At 29.9% G+C, this 13,463-nt stretch overlaps 1 long non-coding RNA gene and 1 other non-coding gene across 2 annotated transcripts; both read right to left on the bottom strand.

Annotated features, from left to right (window-relative positions):
- Positions 1-169: 169 nt before the first annotated feature.
- On the bottom strand, positions 170-2,950 carry LOC105772794 (uncharacterized). The gene is made up of 2 exons (XR_001126887.2): positions 1,607-2,950; positions 170-573 (listed from the first exon to the last, which is right to left on the bottom strand). It is a non-coding gene; the product is annotated as an uncharacterized LOC105772794 (long non-coding RNA).
- A 10,034-nt stretch (positions 2,951-12,984) lies between these two features.
- Positions 12,985-13,091, bottom strand: LOC128041984 (small nucleolar RNA R71). Its single transcript, XR_008197192.1, has one exon. It is a non-coding gene; the product is annotated as a small nucleolar RNA R71 (small nucleolar RNA).
- Positions 13,092-13,463: the final 372 nt, after the last annotated feature.

Here is a 13,463-nt window from a genome sequence, read left to right as displayed (position 1 = left end):
AAATACTAAAAATTTGTCAATAGCCGTTACAATTTAAAGTGAATTCATTAAACTAGATGCTATATTTGATAAGCATATGAAAATGATTTGGTTATATTCAATAAATGATTTGGTTAATACAATACTTATATTTGATAAACATATGAAAATGAAAGTCGAGACTATCTGATGAAGAACGCAAAAAAGAATATATGTGTTGAGCATCCAAAGGAAATGCAAAGTTCTAAATCAAAAAAATAAAATAGATACCAATTAGTGGATATAAATAGACCTATTAGAGAGGCAACATATACTACCCCTTTCTTTTATGGTAACATAATGAAAATGTTACTTAAATAACAGCAGAAACAGGCGCCATCTTCTTTAACTCGGTTTCTAATTCCTTATGATGATCCGGGGGTAACTCGAAGAGCCCTCTTTTAGCACCATCTTTAATCAAAGTGTTGGAGTTCTTAACACACTCTTCGGTTTCCAATTAGATATCGAAATATCAAACCTCTAAGAGGCTTCTTGTCATCAGACAGCTGTGTTATGATATAAATAACAGCAGCTGCAATTGATATCGGGCTTCGCCTGCAAAGTTATTTAAATTATTAGCAAATACATACAGAAACTAAAATAAGTGAAAAAAAATTAAAGAAGATACACATAAGAGATCTAATGTTTCAATAGTCAATAGTCAATTCAACAATCTTGACTCCTGATTCTCAACATCCTTATTAACATCCGCATCCCTAAATGTTTTCGCTTCTCACTCACCAGAATCTCATAATCCACCTCCATCTTAATAGTCAATAAGATCTAAGGGCAACTATTGCAAAATTTCAACTATAATAGTCTTTCTATACTCGACAAGCTTCCTTTTCTTTGCATCATTATTCAAACATTCTAACTTTCCTAATCATGTGAGTTGCTCAACTGAAAATACCCACTTCCTAATCATGCATTCTGTTAAATGGAGAGATCCATACAGAATTATCCAAGTCACAGAGGATCAGCAATAAAGGGAACTCACCATGAAGTCACCAGCATGAATGGTTCCCATCTCCGCACACACAGAGAGGATCACCACAACAGTATTTTATAAATCTAAACTTCACACACAGAGAGGATCACCACAACAGTATTTTATAAATCATGCTTTACAATTATTAGGTATATTGAATAGAAATAAGCTGCTGCTATCCAGGCTTATTACAACCATTTCCATCTCCAAGAAAATGGAGGAAACTAAAGTTCATTATCTCTTTCACTCTTAGCTCTCTAATTTCTAAAAAGTTAAAAGTATAAAACTTTCAGAACAATAACACAACAGAAAATATACTCGTGGATTTTCAGACCTCATAAAATGGATCAACTTCGTTTAATACTAAGATTTTACGCACTGTTATTCAAATTAAAAATAGTAAGTAAATTTTAACTTGCTTTATAACCCTAAATTCAGTCCTTAATAAAGAAAGTAACTAAAAACTTTTCTGATTAGATCAAAATTAAATTAAATCATTGAGAAAACAAAAAAAAAATGCAATGGTATTCAGTATTCATACTCTTTTTCCTACATTTTCTCAGCATCCAAACAATCATAAGAACTACAAAAAGTACTCACCGAAACGTAGTCCTCCACATCATCAATTCCTTCCAAGATGATTCCGGAAGACGATGCCGTTTTGCCGGACATTGTCACGAAACAAAAAGGAAATATACAGAAAAGAAATTAAGTATCAACAGGGAAACTGAAATTTAACCGAATCCGAAGAGAAATTCCACTGCATCGCGTTTCGTTTTTCTAAGTATAAAATCTTCTCTGTTTTTTTTTCAGAGGTTGAGAGTTCTTCAGTAACCCAGCCCTGGCATTTTTCTTTTCAGAAAGAGGCACAAAACAAAAGAGGCAGAGCAACGCAGCAGTAGAGGCACAAAACAGTAAAGTAAAAGAGGCACAAAAGCCAGAATTAAAAAGTAAATAAAAACAAAGCATAACTAATAATTAAAGAGAAGAAGAAGAAAACGAACTCACCTGCGGAAGAGGAACAAAGAACAGGAAGGAGCTTTCACAGCGAAAATGTGAAAAATATGGGTATAGAACTTTCACAGCAGAGGAAATAACGTTTTTCCAAGGGGGAGAAGACAGGTTATTTTGGTCATTTATCAGCCAAAAGCACTTCAAGCTTTTTAGATGGTGAAATTTTCAGCTTCTCCATCAGGAGAAAATGACGTTTGAGATGGAGAATTTTTTGAGAAGATGGAGGCCGTTCTTCTCTCCTTTTAAGAGAAAAGGACTTTTTAACGCAAAAGTCCATTTAAAACGCAATAAAAAACGGGGCCTTAATAGTATTTACACTAATTAATGAGGAAAAATGTTTGTTGCTATTTATGTATTGCAATATGGATAACATACCTTAATTGTCCATTGGGGTATCCAAACATTCTAAATCTAAATCTAATAGAAAACCTCCTGAAAAGTGTCCATTGGGGTCAACAATTTTGACATTTGTAGTGGTGATAATTTAAGTTTATGATCATAGACGAATAGGATTTGGAGATAGGCTATGAAAATGCGCATTAGTTAGAATATTTGAGTAAGAAAACAAAGTAGCATAAGCATGTGGTAAAACCGAAGGGTTGCTGGTGCTCTCTATAAGCTCTGCAGCCTTGTTTCAAATAATTGGTTGATCTTAGACTAGTAATTGTCCCAAGTGAATATTTTGGCATGAATCAAGCTAAGACGCTGAATCTTGCACCAGATTCATTGCATGTTGTCTCTGGCGTGTTGGAACTCGTAAACCCAAAACACCAAGTGCCGTCTACTGCCCAACGTGTCTGCCATGTGTTGTTGAGGATGCCGTCACTCACCATGAAACTATAAGAAGAATAGTCTTAGAGGAGTAATTCAATATATGAAGTAAATGTAAAATGTGTGGTCGGTCCAAGCTGTTTGAAAGCAATTTCTTAGGTCTCTTGTCTCGTTATTCTGTAACATGAAAGGGTTGGTCAAGTTGTGCACTAAAAACAAGTTGCTTAAGGGTTGGTTTAGTAGGCTTTTCATGCATAATTCATTTGTCCATTAACCTCTACCAATAACTCACTCATCAAACCATTTTGGTTGTAATTGATTTAGCCCCACCAGTTTAACTTGATTAATCCACTTTTCTTGCTTAAAATAAATTAAGAGTAATACATTTTATATTTAAAATAATTATATAACTTATATATTTAAAATAAATAAAAATAATATATGTATCACACCTACCAAAATGTTTTATATTATATATATATTTACAAAATTATTTCAACAATTTATTATTGGAGTGGTAAGAGATTTTCACACAATTTGTTGCTCATGTATTTGATTTTTAAATTATGTTTTTCAATTATTTTATTTGAAGATTATCTAAAAATATGAAAAGATTAAAATGTTATTATAATAATATAAATTATATTCTAAAATTAGAATATTTTAATAATTTTTTAACTAATATTAATGACACCAACTCATTAATCATTTTATATAATATAGATAACCAACTTAAAAATGTGAAGTCAAACTTAACCCACTTGTATTCACCTGCAAAGAAACCCATACATATTTTCTCATAGCTATTTTGTCTTTGTTTTTTTTTGTTTTTGGAATAAGAAGTGAAAGAAACCAAAAGCAAATATGCCCACTAAACCTCAACAGCAGTAGCGCAATGATGAGGCGCCCCATCTCGGTCACGAACATTCAAACCGCGTTAGGCATAACAACGACTTGAAGAGCTGGTGGAGGAGAATTCACTCCTGCAATTTGGTTAACCTCGCACAAAACATGCTGGACCCGAACTTGCCATGGCCTTTTCAGCAGCCCCAAAATGACTCGCGCTAACACCACTGATCGAATCAGTTGAATTAACAAAAAAAAAAAAAGACTTGATAAATAACAAAATAATAATGTATTTTATCTTTCAAACTATATTACTCTGAGCAATCATTTAAATAAAAATATATTAAAATTTAATATTTTAAAATCTGAACTTTAAAAAAATTTGAAAAAATAAGTTTAAATATACTAGAAATCCTTATACTCTTTTAAAGTTTAAAATTCAATCCCTATACTTTTATTTTGAAACCTTGAGTCTTTCTATTTGTTTTATTTAAAAATCTTGGTCCTTCCCAAATATATTTTTTTGGGAGGGGCGAAATTAAGTTATCTATATTAATTTTTAAGCTCCTAATTGAGTTAGTGTCACTCTCAATTGGGTTACCAACTTGGTTAGGAAGTTACGAAAACGTTCTTCTGTAATTAAAGTAAGTAATATTATTTGAGGGTATTTTAGACTTTTCACTTTAAAAAACCAATAAAAATATGCATATAGTGATATTTGAACTCACACCAAATGCATTAAAAAACCTTTAATTTATCATTGACACTAAAGTTTTGTTTTTATATTTTTATACATTTTAATTTTATTATGCACACTTTATTACCTTTATCAGTTGTATACATTATATTAATAATATATTTGATTGAGTTGGTATTACAAGTTAACTCGATCGACTATTGATGACAACACCATGATAAACAATTTAATCTATTTTTTCATTTTAATAATATTGTACATATTTCAGATATCATTATTAATTAGTTTTAAACCATACATTTCATTATTTATTATATGTGAGTTTCAAACAAATATTTGTGTTTTAAATTTATGATTTCCATGTGTATACGTGTGTAATAAGATTTCTAATGTATATAATAAAAGTAATTAAAATATAGATTTTAACTTAATTTAAAAATATTAAAACAAAAACATTTGTCAAGTGCTGATTGGATAAAATTTTAAAACTTAATAATAATCCAGTTAGGTACTACCTTGTTTAATAGAAAAAGAAATACCTAATTGGAACAAAAATATAGGTAGTCTATTAAACTTTCATGCCAAACTCAAGTACCATTTGGTACATTAATCTTTTTTTTGATAAGATTGTTGTTGCTTATTAAATTTTTTCGTTTATATTTTTAGCATATCTATATTATTAATAAAACTTCTGACTGAGTTGGTGTCACCCTCAATCAGGTCAATGCCCTTCTGTTATTTGAGGTTATTTTAGTCTTTTCACTTTAAAAAATCCAAAAAATATACATATGATGATATTTGAACTCATACCAATTATATTATAAATCTTTCAATTTATCATTAAGCTAAAGCTTTATTTTGATATATTTTATAATTTTAATTTTATTATGCATACTTTATTACATCCATCAGTTGTATATACCCTACTATTAATTAAATCCTCTTGAGGTGGTGTCACAAGTTAACCGAGAAATTACTAATATACCCTTTTATTAAATGACTACTATTATTTTGGTGAGTTTTTTGTCATGTCATACTTTTATATAATTTTTTTAAAAAGGAACTAAAATTAATATATCTAAGGATTAAGCCGTGTTTAATAAATTTATAAATAAATTCTTTACCCTTACACCAATAACAATTCTTGAGTAATTTTTTTAAAAAATACTTAACTTAAAATGTTTTCTCTCACCAAATTTGTGTATATATACTTCTATGCAATTAATAAAACTCTGATGAGTTGGTGTTATGAGTTAACTTGGTACCAACTCGGTAAGGAAATGACTAATATACCATTTTATTAAATGATTACTACTATTATTTTTTGGCTTTTCTTTTTCTCTTTTATATCTTTATATAATTTTAAATAAAAATAAAATTAACATGTTTGGAGATTGAACCCATGTTTAATAGATTTATAAACAAATGCTTTACCACCACACTAATAATAATTCTCAAGTAAACTTTAAAAAAATTAACTTTTAACATAAAATGTCACTAATTGTGTCGTTGTTATAAGTCAATTTTATATTGATAATGTCATCGATTGAGTTGGTGTCACATGTCAATTCCACACTAACTCACAATTGATGACAACACAATGATAAACAATTGTAATGCACTTTAATATTGCTAGTTTGATGTATTTATTTTACTCACAATTTAATCTAATTTTCTAATTTTAATATTGTACATGTTTCATGTATTATTATGATTAATTAGTTTCAAACCGTACGTTTCATTATTTATTGCATGTTATTCTTAAACAAACATATGTATTCTAAACTTGTAGTTTTCAGACGCATACATATGTGATAGGATTTCTAGTATATTTTTTATGAGAGCTAAAATTCAATTTCATCATTATATTATCATATATATTTATAATTTTAAAAGATTAAATTAAAATTTTATCATTTTGGGGCCCAAAATATAATTTGACTAATTTATAAATTTATAAAATATAAAAGGGCCAATGTGATATTTTTCCCATTTTAGGGGGACTGGTGGCGCCCTCGGTCCATCCATCTAATTTTTCCATTAAAATTATGTAAAAAAAAAAACTTTTTTAGCCCTCAACGTTTACAATTTTTGTTAATTTGGTCTTTATCCTTTAAAACTACATAAAATTTTAAATATTTGTTTCATATTTTAATTAAAACATAAAAAATAAAAAAATATATAATTTTTAAAAAAATTCAAAAATTATGAAAAGAACATGACTCTTTAATTTTAAAAAATTAAATTTATTAAAAATATAAAAAAACCAAAATTTCAAAGAACATGCTATTTACTCCTTAAATGATAATATGAAGTGTTTATGAGCCATGTAATCTAACCAACTCGATCAACCCAACTCATTTTCAGATGGTCTTGGGCTTATATTTGTAACCTTAGGTTGGCATGGTCGGTTTTATTGTCTAAAATAATAAAAATATAAAAATTATAGTAATATTAATTTTATATAATTAAATTTAAATATAAAATAATTTGTTATTATTTTAAAATAGAAAAATGTCCATTTGGATGAAATGAACTCGAAGTTTTTTTTTTTTGAAATCTAGCCTTGGTCTAACCTTGCTCATGAATACTTCTAATAGTAATAAGGCCCATATTAAATTATATTTGAACAATTATTTTAATTTAATTCAAATAGTTTATATATAAATTTTTAATTATATTTAATTATAAAGTATATGAAATATTAGTGTAAAATAAATTTTAAATATGATGCAAACTTTAAATCGATTCAAATGTAATTTTGTTGATCAAAACACAATAAATAAAAATTTTTAAAAATAATTTATTACTTTTGTATTTTTCAAAATCGGATTCATTTTATATAAAATTCTTTTAATATAGTGTATTTTGAAAAAAATGATTATATTAAATTTAATTTAGACCAATTCAAAGTTTGTGTCCTTATTTAAAATTTATTTTATACTGATATTTTATATACTTTATAATTAAATGTACATAAAAATATTTTAGATATATAATTAATATGATTTAAAATAAGAAAAGGTTGTTCAAACTTTTTTGGAGAGACCTTATCACTATTCATGAAGTAAATAACAAATTTTAAATTTTTAAATTTTTATATTATTGAAAATTTTTATATTTTATAGGAAATAAGGAATAAATTTTAATTTGTAAAACATTTTTGTAATTATTTATGTACTTTAAAGAATTTGATAAAAGAAACTGTAAATAATGAGGATTAAAGAGTTGTTTTACTTTTCTTTAAAATTAAAATATAGGGATTGTATAAGTTGGTGTACAAGACAAAATAGTTAACGTTAAACAGCAAAGTTGTGTTGGGTGCCAGCTTTTAATCTTGGAAGTTGATGTCTGAATGTTGCCCCAATCAAATAAAATGTTTAAAAAACAAATAATATATACATAAATAAATATTTTAATTCAATTAAATAAATTCAACCGTAAGTGAGGATAGAAAGTTCCACTTTTGAGCGGACAAAATGTGTCACATTATGGTGACTAAAGATCCACTTTCGAGGCACATGGGCTTGGCCCTTCCATTCCGTGTCTTTTTTGTCCACACTTCATTTTAAACCCCAAACATTCGACTTCTCTAACACGTCAACTTGTCTTTTCTACTTCCTCACTCCATTCAAATTTAAATTTATTAAATTAGATCAAAGATATGTTTTATATATTAGGTTTCTTTCACGGGAAAAATTAGGTTTATATCTCGAATTTCTTTAATTAGATTTTTGGGTTTTTATTTTATTTAAGAAAATATGTCGATTTTGGAGAGAGAAAAGAAAAGCGCGTTTAGTTAACCATACTTTTTGGCCAAGTGGTAGAAAAACTTGCCCAGCTAGCCGCGCTTTCTCCCAACTGTAAAAATCAATGACTTTTTGAACGTTGTTGCACCAAAAGTAAAAACAATTAAAACTCCCAACAGTAATTTTTTTACCCTATAAATACCCTCAAATTTTATTTTTTTTCATTCACATCCTTCTCTCAAACTCCCTAAAATTTGTGGCCACTGGCAGCAAGCTAGATTCATGCATGCATCTCACATGACCAGGGGTTGCAAACTCTATCTTACACTAGTTTGATACATGATTTTTTTTCAATTTGATACTTAAGGGTTTCTTGGTCCCAATTTGGTATATAAGTTTGACTTCAATGTTTAATTTGGTATTTGAGTTTTTTTCTTTGTCCCAATTAAAGTACTAATTTTTTTTCCTAGAGCACAATATTTATTGGGCCATATGATGTCATTTGATTTAACTATCAAATTAAAGCTTGAAGCCAAACTCAAGTACCAAATGGTACATTAACCCTATACGAAATATATAAACTCAAATTCGTTAATATTATAATATATTGAATATATAAATTTGATTTACTCAAATGTAACGCATACTTATTTTCACATGTTATTGTTATTATTATTATGGTTAAATATAAAATTGATACCCGAACTTATCCTCTTATCCTAGATTGGTACTTATGGATTTTTCTATCCTAGATCGATATCCAAACTTTTTTTCCATCAATTATATTGATACTCGAGCTTAATGCCGTTACTTTTTTGTTGACGTGGCAACGCTAGCCTAATAACTCAAAATTATATAGACATTTATAACACCTTCTGACTTATAATTCATGAAAATTATGAGTATTTTAACAACAAATTTTGTAGTTAAAGTAGGACAAAATTAAAGATAAATTTATAATCTTACTTATTTACATGCTAATTTGACATATTTTTGCCAATTTGACGCAGTTTGTTGCAATAAAAGAAAAGTTAGCCTTGAAGCTCACTTATTCGATGTTCGATGTTGTAGCATTTCTTACAACAAAGGCTATGCATACGTGGGTTGATGGCTAATCAGCATGAGACGTCCTAAAATTATTTATTAGACTTCTAAATTCAATTTGACCTAGCTCGTAATTGGATCACTGAAGTGGACAAGCCTCCTGCTTAATTTAAAGCCCAACCCGTCCACTAAGGAAGGAAAAGAGCCCAATTTGGCTATGGAAGCCCAACCATCCATAAAATATTTAAATTAGCCACCCAAGACCTGTTAAGAAATCACAAATCAGCCACAACAACTTCCCCATGTAATCATTCAACTCTTTCCCATGAATCAAGCTTTGACTAGCTAAATTTAGCAAAGTCATCCACCTTCCTTCTTCAATGCAAGGGGCCAACCATGTATGGAAAAAAAAGGGGGTATTGACATTCTATTTTTAGTAAACTCAAGGGGCTCCTCATAAGTATAAATACCCCTAGCCATTCACCCATTTCATTCATCCCTCACTTACCATCTCTTTTCTCTCTTTTCACTTCCCAATTTCCATATTTTATTCAAGAGAGTTTGTGTAACACCCTAAACCCAACTTAGATGTCCAAACCAAATCTAGAGAGTTACATCAACGGTACTAACATGCCACACTTCTAACACAGTCAGAATAAACCATTTAACACATAATATCCAACACAATAATTAACTGAGTATACAATCTTTTTCAAACATCATAATATCTTAGAATATGGGAATTCCTAATGGTAGTATTTAGAAGAAAGATCCACATTGTGGCTTAGCCACTAGTTTAGAGAATAGTACTTCCTTTTTCATAATATCCCAACCCATGCATATGCAGTACAAATATCCACAATTACAGATTACAGTTCAACAACAGATATTGCTATCACAAAACACATACAATTATGCTATACATATGTCAGTCGTAGAGCATCAGAGAGTCCTCATATAATTGAAACTAGATCATTTATACATTGAGGAGATCAAGGTTAGTGTCGGCTGCACACACGAACTCAGAAAAATAAGATTCGGACCTGTTTTATATGCCACACGGCCTGGACACATGCCTATGTGGTTCCAAAACATAAATAGTGAGTTATATGACCTAGACACATGCCTGTGTTCTTGCCTGTGTGCCTCACATGGCCTGGGCACATGCCCGAGTGAACCCTGCACTAATATGGCCACACACAGCCTGGACACACGCTCATGTGGCACCAAATCGATGAACAGTGAGTTACATGGCCACCCACACGGCCTGGATACACGCCCGTGTGTTTGGCTGTATGGCACCGACAGTGATATTTTTTGGCAATCAAAATTGGCGAAAAAATAGGGTTTTCGATATGCACTTGATCTCTTTTGAAGTAGAATCAACACGACGAAGTCCCGGAACCTAACCCAACCATTTAACAACGAATCAAGCAACTAAAACAATGATTTATCGCATAGATAAACACTTGACTAAGGACGTCGAAACCTCAACGCTACAGTTCCAATGATGACTACTTACGATAACTCGACAGTACTAACTTGGCACAACGCACGAGAGATCACCTCCCTCCGTACTCACGCCTTAGGAAAAAAACAATCATTTATCAGAAAGTTTATGCAAACAATCAGAGAGTTCCCAATTTTGCAATGTGACAGGAAACGAACGAAATTTCGTAGAGGTTTAAGATTTTTGGATAGAACTTACACAAAAATCCTCCAACAACTTAGGAGTTTCACTAATTTCGATAATCGGTTGTTGAATGCAATCAATAGAGGAAAATTCAAAGAAGTAAAAGAAAGAAAAAATAAAAAAATTAAAAGAGAAAGAGAAAGAAGAGAAGTAGGGAAAGAAATGATAAAACTATTGTCTTAACCATCATCCAGTTTCCGACAGCATGCAAAAATTTCTCCCAATGCATACGATAGGACTTGAACTCGAGACCAAATAGAATACAGATAGATGCTTAACCAGTGAGCCGACAGGTTCATTCTTAACACAACTTAACACAAAATTGCACTTAAATTTATAACACAATGATAGGGGTTGTTTAAAAGAAAACAACAAAACTTTTAACGATGCGGCTCGAACTCTAGATCTCAAACACAATAGCAAAACAAAGAACCACAGATACATAATTTTAATTACTGCAGATTCTCGCAATTAAATTCTTAAAAAATTAGGGTGTTATAGTTTGCAAGGCTTGAGAGCAGCCCTATTCAACCATATTAAGAGTTTTCATCTTGGTTGTCATGGCAAGAAGCGAAGAACGAAAGAGGAGCAAAGTCAGTTGTGCCTAGGAGAACCACTGAAAATAGCTTAACATTTCTTATCCCTTCAATCATTTTTTTTTCAATTCAAGAAACATGATTGCATCTAAGTTTTCTGCTTTTAATATAATCATGGTTGCTTAATTTTGTTGGTGTTAGAATGATTTAAATTCTATATCTTAGATTATTTAATTCTGTTAAGAGGTATTCTGTGCATTTGATCTATTTATTCATTCAAATAAAGTCATGAACATATTATTCGTGCATTATAAATGTACGGATAGAATTGAATTAATTATTAAATCGAACCAGATTGTAAATAATTAACACAATATCCGGATGGTGTATGTTGATATTTTTATGATGAAATTATGTCAAATTAGTAATAATTTGAAAGAAGTTTATTACCTTGCATAACCTTAGGATTTATGTGATTAAACTATTTCAAGATAAAATATTACTTTTACCTACATAATCGATTCATGCTTATTAAAACACTAAGTTAATTGACATAAACTTATACTAGAAATGCTTGATTTTTTAATAAGTGTGATTTCTTAAATGATGCCTTTGAAGGTAATCTTGAAGTCAAAATAAACATAGAAATATGCAGACTAAAAGGTTAAACTTAGGTCTTAGAGAGAAGCCAAGCACTCATAAAATCAAGGTTTGTAAATTATCAATATGCCATGGAATCTCCGTAACATCTCTTAACATTGTTTAAATAATTCTAAGTTAGGAAGGTAGATTATTCTAACACATGCATGCTATTGTGGCTACTCTTAAAAACTTGCATACTTATTTCTTATATGTTTATACTTAGGATAGTTTTAGTATAAGTTAGAAAATTTATGACATTGAACTTATTTTCATCAACGACCAATTTGTTAAGTATTAATTTTGCAATATTTGATTTGTATAAATAGTCTCTGTGGAGACAATAACTCTTACTCACTACTTTATTACTTTTTTAATGAATGTGTATACTTGCACATCAACCGAATAATTTTAAGACAAGTTTTTGGCGTCGTTGTTAGGGACTATTATTTTAGTCAATTATTTGTGAAATTAATTATCTTGCAATTTGGTTCTATTTTATTTTATTTTTACTTTAATAGTTTTCGTTATTATTCAAGTGATAATGGATCCTTTACAACATGTTCAAGGAGAAGCATTTGCTTATAATGCTCACAATTCAATCATTGTTGCTGATGACAAAAACTACGCCATTCGACAATGTGTCGTTCATCTCTTTAACGAGCTCAATCCAGGTATTGTGAACACTAAAATTGAGGCACTGCAATTGAACTAAAGACAGTCATGTTCCAAATGTTGCAAACTGTGAATCAATTTAGTGGGTTGCCTTTTGAAGATCCACATCTTCATCTTCACCTGTTCATGGAAGTAAGTAACTCGTTCAAATTGATTAGAGTTACAGAAGATGCCTTGAGACTAAAATTATTCTTATACTCCTTAAGAGATAGAGCACGAGTATGGTTGAACTCTCTACCATTAGGTTCCATAAGTACATGGCAAGAGTTGGCTGATCGTTTCTTAATGAAATACTTTCCTCCATCTTTAATGCCAAGCTTCGAACTAAAGTCATTTCATTTCAACAATTTGATGAAAAATCTTTATATGAGGCATGAGAGCACTTCAAGGAATTATTACAAAAGTTTCCTCATCATGGCATTCCTTATTGCGTTCAAATGGAGACTTTCTATATTGGTATTTATGCTCATACTAGAATGAAGGTGGATGCTTCGGCAAATGGAGCCCTTCTTTCTAAATCATACGCCGAAGCTTATGAAATTTATAGCAACAATTATCAATGGTCAGCTAATTGAGTAGCCATAAGAAGAAGAGTGACAGGAGTACATGAGGCGAATGCACTTACATATTTAGTAACTTAGGTTTTTTCAATGTCTTATATGCTTAAGAAGTTTATTACTAACGATTTCAATGGTAATATGATAGAACAATAGCTAAGTCAATTTGAGAACATTTCATGTATTTTCTGTGGGGATAACCATGTGTTAGAAAATTGCTCGTCAAAATCAAAATA

This window comes from Gossypium raimondii, chromosome 6, assembly GCF_025698545.1.
Source record: "Gossypium raimondii isolate GPD5lz chromosome 6, ASM2569854v1, whole genome shotgun sequence".
NCBI classification, from domain to species: domain Eukaryota; kingdom Viridiplantae; phylum Streptophyta; class Magnoliopsida; order Malvales; family Malvaceae; genus Gossypium; species Gossypium raimondii.
This window is presented reverse-complemented; position numbering and strand designations above follow the sequence as displayed.